Source organism: Pan paniscus, chromosome 11 (genome assembly GCF_029289425.2).
Source record: "Pan paniscus chromosome 11, NHGRI_mPanPan1-v2.0_pri, whole genome shotgun sequence".
Classification (NCBI taxonomy): Eukaryota; Metazoa; Chordata; class Mammalia; order Primates; family Hominidae; genus Pan; species Pan paniscus.
In genome coordinates this window covers 51,277,770-51,286,731 of record NC_073260.2, presented here as the reverse complement: position 1 = coordinate 51,286,731, position 8,962 = coordinate 51,277,770, and the positions used below count along the sequence as shown (strand labels likewise).

General features: G+C 40.8%; 1 pseudogene; it reads right to left on the bottom strand.

The window, feature by feature from the left end:
- Positions 1-668: 668 nt before the first annotated feature.
- On the bottom strand, positions 669-4,444 carry LOC100973679 (mitofusin-1-like; annotated as a pseudogene).
- Positions 4,445-8,962: the final 4,518 nt, after the last annotated feature.

The window sequence follows — 8,962 nt, the reverse complement described above, 5'->3', positions numbered from 1 at the left end:
TGGGAGTACAGGCTAAAGAGCTAGGGAAAGTTAGGCTCTGACAATCCTAGGAGCACCCTCTGAGCATTTGTAGGGCCCAGGAATCAATGCACAAGTGAAGACCAGCCCAGGGAAAAATGGAATACAATACCCTTTTGAAAATCTGGTCATAACTTGTGGCAATATAGGTCATGACTGAGATCAAATTTCTTGCAAGGGATTAGTGTATGCAGTTTATTCTATATATCAGCTGAAAGTAATGGTTTCAAATTTTTAATAATTTCTTGCTTGGATTAAACATTGAGGCATTGTCTTAATTGGTGCATCAATCAGCCATATTTCTTCTGATACCATCTTCTAAGTGCTAATTTAAGTCACCTTTACATACTTTCAATACACGTGGAGTAGGATGAAACTGAATAAAATTCATCAACCAAAACAGACAGTCAACAAATTTCATCTGTCTTTGCACGTGAAACCTTGTTTGCCACTTCCTTGGTAACCTCCCTGATTTTTTTATTTTTTATTTTTTATTTTTCTTGAGATGGAGTCTCACTCTGTTGCCCAGGCTGGAGTGCAGTGGTGCGATCTTGGCTCACTGCAACCTTCCCTTCCCAGGTTCAAGCAATTACCTGCCTCAGCCTCCCAAGTAGCTGGGATTACAGGCACCCGCCACCACGCCAGAGTAATTTCTGTCTTTTTAGTAGAGACGGGGTTTCACCATGTTGGCCAGGCTGGTCTTGAACTCCTGACCTCGTGATCCACCTGCCTCAGCCTCCCAAAGTGCTGGGATTACAGACGTGAGCCACTGCGCCTGGCCTTCCTGATTTTTTTCTTAACATCTAGTGTTAAAAGGTTCATCTGGTTTGGGATAAAGCTCAGTCTGTCAATTTGTTCTTCTCGCTCTTTCTTTGAATAAACTCTTCTCTGTTGCTGCCACGTTTATTGAATCCATTGTGTTTTTCACAATATCTAGTATTGGCTTAGCTCCGATAGTGTGCTGTTTCAACCCTGTTTTCACTGCTGATTGTGAGATACACTCCTTAAAGATTTGTTAAAATTCTGAAACTCCTGTAATCTTGCCTGAAATCGTTTACCAAGTACTTCACTGCCTTCTGGCATCCCCTGTGGTTTGTGCTGTCTAGCACTAAGAACTTCCTTTGCTGAAATGAAGAATATATGATTCTGTGCTTCTAAAGGATCCACAACTTTAACCTCCTCCACAAAGAAATGCAAGCATCTTTCCATGTGCTGTCTACATACATCTTCCATATATTCTGGCTCTGATGAAGCGACATCCCAGTGATTATTCAGAATTAAATTATTAGGCTTGGAAAGCTGCTCATTTACCTTGTGAAAAAAATGTTTTTCTGTGTTCATTAGTGTTGATTCAGAGTTTACAAACAAAATGATGACATAAGCATCTAAGCAACACTCATCAATCCAGGTATCCAGCTCTGTAGTGACATCTGTGCCTGGACTGTCTACTAAAACCAGCTCACCTTTCAAGAGGACACACTTTGTCTTTGGCCAAAACACGTGTATAAGACAGCCAGCTTCCAAGCCTTTGTCCATATGAAGGGCATAGGACAGCTGATGAACTGTGTTTACACTGTTTTTTCATCTTATCCTTTTGTCATAAGATAGGTTTTATCTCCATTGGTCTCTTAAACACTTTGGAAGCAATTGGTTGTATGATCAATCCCACTAAGGAGAGCTTTATCCCACAACATTGCATTGATAACAGAGCTTGTCCTGCCAGAAAATGCCACCTTCATTTGTCTCCGAGATAGCACCTTACCAATGATAGAAAGCTTGTTTTTATATTCTTACATTTCTACTTGATTATCCTCAGTAGCTCAGTCAAGTTCTAGATTCTTATATGTTGCTATTATTATTCCACCCTGATTGGATCTTCAGATCTTGAGCTGAGAAGGGAGATTCACATACTTCAACAATATGTGATCCTCAGTAACAAACTCCAGTAACTGGTCAAAGATTTCAGTAATTGCCTTCTTATCCAGCACAAAGTGTTTCAGTGGAGAAGCCCCCAAGCTGCCCCATCTTTCCAAGAGATCGCTCTGTTAATTTTTTTAAAATCTTTTTTTATCTTGGTATTTCATTTTAGATAGCATCTAATGCTGTCTTTTAGGTCACTGATACTTTCTTCTAAAATTTCTGATCTGCTGTAATTCTCATCTAATATGTTTTTCAACTCAGTTTTTGAAGTTTTCATCTCTAGAAGTTTGATTTGGATCTTCTATGTCACTACGTAGCATTTTTAATCTTTTCTCTATCTTCTTAAACATATGAAATTTGATCAGAATAACTGTTTTAAAAGTCCTTGCCTATTCTATCATCTGTGTCATTTTGGAGCTGGTTTTGATTCACTGATTTTTCTTCTCATTATGGGCTGTGTTTTCTTGCTTCTAGGAATGTCTGGCAATTTTTCTTTGAATGGTAGATATTGATGATTTATTTCATTGGTTGTTGACTATTTTGGTACTCCTATAAATATTTCTGGGCTCTGTTCTGAGATGTAGTTAAGGTACTTTGAAACAGTTTGATCATTTCTCGGCTTGCTTTTAAGATTTGTCCATTAGAAGCAGATCTGAATTTATTCTAGGATTAATTTTTATCCACTACAGTGGCAAGGCGGTTCTTAGTACATTAACTGATGCTCTCTGAATGACAAGGTTTTCCATTCTGGTTTTTCGGAACAGGTGCTATTTTTGGCCTTGTGTGTTCTTTGAAGCACTGTTCTCTTCAACCTTTTGGATCATTCTTCCCCCATCCTCAAAGCGTTTCTTCACACATATGTACTGATCAGTGCTCTGCTCAAGATCCCATGGGAACTCTCTGCAGGTCTCCAGGGTTCTTCCTCTGTGCCGCTCTCTTCTCTTCAGAACTCTTGCTCTCTTGGCTTCCCCAATTCCCAGTTCTGTCTCAACTCAGAAAGACCACCATGTTCTGCCTGGTTGCCCCTCCCTGCGCCATGGCCTGAAAGCTTTCTCAGAGCCATAAGGTGGGCAATCTTAGGGTTCACTTTGACGCAGGGCAGCTGAGCCCCCAGATTGGAGTCTTAGCCCAGGAAAGTTCTTAGCTTTACCCAGGAAGGAATTCAAGGGTGAGCCAGGGGTATTAGACAGCAATCTTTTATTGAACCAGAACTGTCCTCATGGAGCAGGGCTAACTCATAGGCAGTGCCCCAAAGCATTTCTTATGGGCTGTTGGTTACCTGTGTTTCTACCTACTTTTACCCACTTTTAATTACATGCAAAATTAAGGGGTGAATTAATGCAAATTAAGGGGCAGGTCATTCAGAACATTCTAGAAAAGAGGGGGCAACTTCCTGGTCATTGCCACAGAAAGAGGTGGTAACTTCTGGTCATTGCCATGACATTTGTAAACTGTCTTGGTGCTGATGAGAGTATCTTATGCTAATGAGCATTGGGAGCAACTAGAAGCTGCCTTTGAGCCACCTGCTGGTTTTTGCCAGTTTCTTCACTGCGTCCCGTTTTGACCAGATCCTGGCTTGGTCAGCAGGGTTGTGACTGGAAAGCAAATCCTGCCAGCTTCCTTCCTCAACTGCACGTTTCTCATGCTTCTTAGATATCACTGTCTTTGGTGCCTGATGTCCATGCAATGTTGTTCTTTCATGTATTTATTTTGGTTGTTTCAAGCAGGAGATTGTTACTCCATTTCAACCAAATTTAAAGCCCTTTAAAATCTCTTCCATTTTACACTGTCTTCTCCATTTGCAGAGGCATCAGATAAAATTCCTTTGACTTTCTGCAGTCTTTCTTTGAATAGTAAACCTAAAAATATACTTATTTTTGGATATTTAAAATATTTCTCTAGTTATTATAGTGCAAGTTCGTTTTTATATTTCAATATCAGGCTTTCATTTTAATAGCAATATTATTTTCTACCTTATACTTACTCATATTACAACTTCTCTCAAAATGCTCTGTGAAGCCATTTCTAAAGTTGAATCAGGAAATTATCTAGCAAAGGCCGGGAATTAGGATTATGGCTTTATTACAATAATAGAGTGTCACTACCATACTTCTTTATAAGGCAAAAATGTTATCCATATTGTGAATGAAATTTCCATAGTAGTGTCTTCAAAAAGTAATGAGTACTTTAGTATTTTTTTAATATACAGAATAAATATTTTTTTAAAGTATCAGTGTTTTCCAGGTTTCCTTGAAGTCCTAACAAATATAAGAACATTTCCCATTATTCTACCTGTGTACTTATATTCCCACTATTTTCCTCCATTATAGAAATGGCATACTGTCTTTAAGTGTTCTCTTTTTTCTTTCATTATTAAAATAGTAAAAATGATATTCAAAGATTTCCATGACTGAGCCTCTACTGACTGTTTCACACTTTCTGCTCCACCCACATGGAGGATTCTAAGGCCCCCTCACGGGCCATACTTAACTGTGTCCACCTCCATGTTCTCTGTTATCCTCCTGAGATGAACCTCCTGCCCCTTTCCAATGTGTGCCATCCGATCTCACCCTTCCGTAAGGAGCCAGCCCCAGCACCAAATCCAGGAAGCCTTTTCAAGATTTCCCTCCACCTCAACTCAACTCTCCCTCTTGGAAATTCCACTGAATTTTGTTTAAACTTGATTTTAACTTTGTTTTAGAGTCTTTTGTTTATATTTCTTACACTGCTAGATCAGTGACTCTCAAAGTTTAGTGCGCATCAAAATCACCCAAGGAGCTTGTAAAGACTTTGCTGAGCCCTACTCCCAGAGTCTCTGGGGCCCAGAATTTCTAGCATTCTCTCAGCTGATGCAGATCCTGCTGGTCCAAGGAGAACACTTTTCAGAACCCCGTGGTCTAGACCCCTTGAAAGTAGTGTCCATGTCTCATGCATCTTAATTCCACAAGTATCCAACAAAGTGACTTGCAAAGTGCTGTTCAATAGGATAGCTTTATTAGTATTGAATTTCTGGACTTCAAAGGTGTATTTTAGAAAATGTCGTATGTATCAATGTAATAAAAAAGAATCACAGTTACAATGAAGAACCCAAAAGAAGTTGAAAAAAGAGCATAGGATCTGTTTATAAGTTTGCCTGCTTCATCAGTGAATAAAGCAATGGGGGTTGGGGGGAGGCAGGTGCAGTGGCTCACACCTGTAATCCCAGCACTTTGGGAGGCCAAGGCAGGTGGATCTCCTGAGGTCAGGAGTTCGAGACCAGCCTGGCCAACATGGTGAAACACCGTCTCTACTAACAATACAAAAATTAGCTGGGCCTGATGGCAAATGCCTGTAATCCCAGCTACTCGGGAGGCTGAGGTACGAGAATTGCTTGAACGTGGGAGGTGGAGGTTGCAGTGACCCGACGTCACACCACTGCCTAAGCCACAGCGTGAGACTCTGTCTCAAAAAAAAAAAAAAGCAAAGGGGGGAAGTACGAAGTTGGGTGATTTCCAATATCATATGTACCAAAGTTTCTGGTTAATTATTCCAGTTTTTGCACAGAGAAAAGGTTTTTTTATTCTTACCATTGCATAGTTCTAGGGACTAGTAAGTTCAATATGAGTGTTTTGTTCATTATTACTTGGGAAAAATCAATAGAAAATCTGGTGTTAAAAAACATCAGATACAAAATTTAAAGCTCAACAAAAGACAGCCATGCATAAGGCAGTGGGGAGGTGCAGAACTCTGAGGATGAGGTTGTCTGGGTGTGAGTCCTGGCTGCATCTTGATGCCTGTGTGCATTTGGGTGCTCTCCTCTGTAGAAGAGCGCTAAAAATAATCATGCATGCTTCCGAAGGTAAAGTTCTCAAAACAGTGCCTGGCATACAGCTTTAGTTAAAAATAAACTAGCAGAGAGTCTGCTTAGGTTAGTCTATGCTTTCAGTGACCGTATTTTTCCAACTAAAATTTAGAACAAGAGTGATACTTGGGCCACTTACGGGAATAAAAGTTTCTCAAAATAATCCTGTGATTCCTCAGATATTTCTAGAGTTTATAGAATCCAAAGGCAGTATATTATATAGAAAAAAAAAATGTTTAGACACTCCAGGTTGTCTAGTATCCATATTTGTATATTCTCAGCCCCCATCTTCCATTTCCCCCAAATATCATATATCTCCAGGGAAAGGAAACCAGAGTATTCTCCTCCCAAATTGAGAGTAGGCAGGAATAACTCACATTTTCATCAGTTTCTCCAGTCTTTATGTGAGTAGATTGATCTAGAATGGAAAGGATTTCATGGTAACGATAGTAGGGAAGTTTAGATGTTATCCCAGAAGGTTTGATCATTTTAGTTTATAAAACAAATAGGTTAACAGAAAAGAAAAAAGGCTTACTGGCTGGGTGTGGTGGCTCACGCCTATAATCCCAATACTTTGGGAGGCCAAGGCGGCAGATCACTTGAGGTCAGGAGTTCAAGACCACCCTGGCCAACATGGTGAAACCCTGTCTCTACTAAAAATACAAAAATTAGCTGGGCCTGGCGGTGCACACCTGTAACCCCAGCTACTCGGGAGGCTGAGGTGGGAGAATCGCTTGAACCCAGGAGGCGGAAGTTGCAGGAAGCCGAGATCTTGCCACTGCACTCCAGCCTGGGTGACACAATGAGATTCTGTCTCAAAAAAAAAAAAAGGATTACAAATTTTAGAAACGTGCATATGAGCTTCGGAGTCATACAAAATATAAAAACTCAGGCCAGGCGTGGCGGCTTACTCTTGTAATCCCAGCACTTTGGGAGGCCAAGGCAGGTGGATCACCTGAGGTCAGGAGTTCTGGACCAGACTAGCCAACATGGTGAAATGCCGTCTCTACTGAAAACACAAAAATTAGCTGGGTGTGGTGGTGGGTGCCTGTAATCCCAGCTACTCAGGAGGCTGAGGCAGGAGAATTGCTTGAACCCAGGAGGCGGAGGTTGCAGTGAGCCAAGATCTCGCTGTTGCACTCCAGCCTGGGCAACAAGAGCAAAACTCCATCTCAAAAAAAATAAATAAAATAAAAATAAAAACTGAAAGAAATCGCCAGATGGTTGACACTTTTCTACCATCTTGTGGTTACAGAAAGAATGGAGGCTCAGAGCATGGCCAACGTAAATTATGGCAGTAAGAGATTATGGAGGGAGAGAAGAGGCCTGTCTCACAAAGGGGAGTCCTGTTATGTAGATGATGAAACCTCACAGGTTGCAGCTCTCGGAGAGAATACATGGTAAGAGTTTCCTTCAGACCTTTAAAGATGTTGGATTCTCAGTTAATCTTTTTTAGATCTGGATAAGAGAGGGCCTCAGAGGAGGCCTAGCTGCACTGTGCAGATTCTGCACAGATGCAAAGTTTCCCAGGAAAGACAATTTTTCAGGGCTACTTCTGTTTGCAAGCCCTCTGAACAGCCATCTCAAAATACGTCAAAGAAGGATACTTTGGAGTGAAATATTTTGGTTTCCTTCACGATCCTCACTGGAACCCATGATAGCCCACATCCTGGCCCTGAAGTTTTAGGGTGTTAGATAATGTATATATAAACAAAATAAGCCAAAGGACACCTAAAAAACAAGCAGGCAATTTCTCAGCAACTTTATTACTTTTATAACGGGTTAATAATTCTATGGAGAGCCCTGGAATTTACTACAAGTTTCTGCCTTTGTTTCTTGTAGAAGCAAAGGGAGTTACCAGTAAGGGAGTAATACATTCCAAGAATCACTTAAAGATTGCTTTTATCCATGTGAAACATACCTCAATAACATGTGGGGGCCAAGGCAGGGCTTTCCCTTTGACCCTCTCTGAAGTTTCACTGAAAAATCAACTTGCAAAAGGCAGATTAATAGGAGAAAAGCCATACAAATTCATTTAACATGTATACATTGGGGGCCTTCTGAATGAAGACCCAACTTCCCAGTGAGGTACAGAAGCTTATATACCATTCTGAGGTTAGGAGACAGGAATAACAAGGGTGGTTGCAGGAGAATAGAAAATTCCAGGCAGTGGTTTCACATGGCTAGCAAAAGGAAACTGCAGAAATAGCTGCAGAAACTATGGGCTGATAAGACCCTAAAAGCCAGGGTGCGGACTAAGCTGGGTGAGACTAACCGGACTCAATGTGGCACTGGATTTGACCTAGGCTTCACCTAGAACCTCATTATACGCTCATTAGCATACAAATCACACACCCACCAGCACCATGACAGTTCCAGGAACATCCATATTTGGTGTGAAAATGAGTAGCACTACAGTTCCAGAACATCTCCACCTTTTTCGAGGAATCTTCATGAATATTCCATACCTTAGTTAAAGAAACCCACAAAGGCAGCCGCTCCAAACCCCTTTGCATGTGACTGTCTCTTGAGTACACCTGCACTCCCCTTTCTTGAGTGTGTACTTTTCACTTTGCAATACATTTCCGTACTTGGACTATTTTCTGACTCAGCCTTGAATTTATTCTCACTGGGGTGGAGGTCCCACTAGCAACTGGGGACTTCCCGCAGCCCACTGATGTCAGTTACAGAAAGAATGGGAGCTTGGATCCTGGTAAAACAGGTTATGGGAGTGGAGAGAAGAATTCCATTGAGGGGCAATAAATGATTACTAGAATGAATGACTGTATGGGAAACAGAAATTAACTTGTAAATAGTTCTCTTTGGAATTTAAATGATCCCTGGAGCAAGTTATTATCTTCTTTTCTGTAATGGATAAGGAGATAACAGGGAAGACAGCAAGAATAATTGTTCTCCTTGGTGAGTCTGTCCTACCTGTATGTATAGATAGGAGAAAACCAGTGCTTATTGATCTCTAAGGGTTTTTAATTTAAAATACTCATTATACCAGGGACCTGTATTTTGGAGTGAAATACTTTGAAACAACCAAAGGCAGAGAGATAGTCCCAAATTATCGATGAGAAGATTAAGTAAAGTGGGCAGAAGAGAAAAAGATTATATGTCTATAATACTGCTACCCTTCCATTACTTCTCACATCGGGCAGAATTAAGATATTTCCCAAG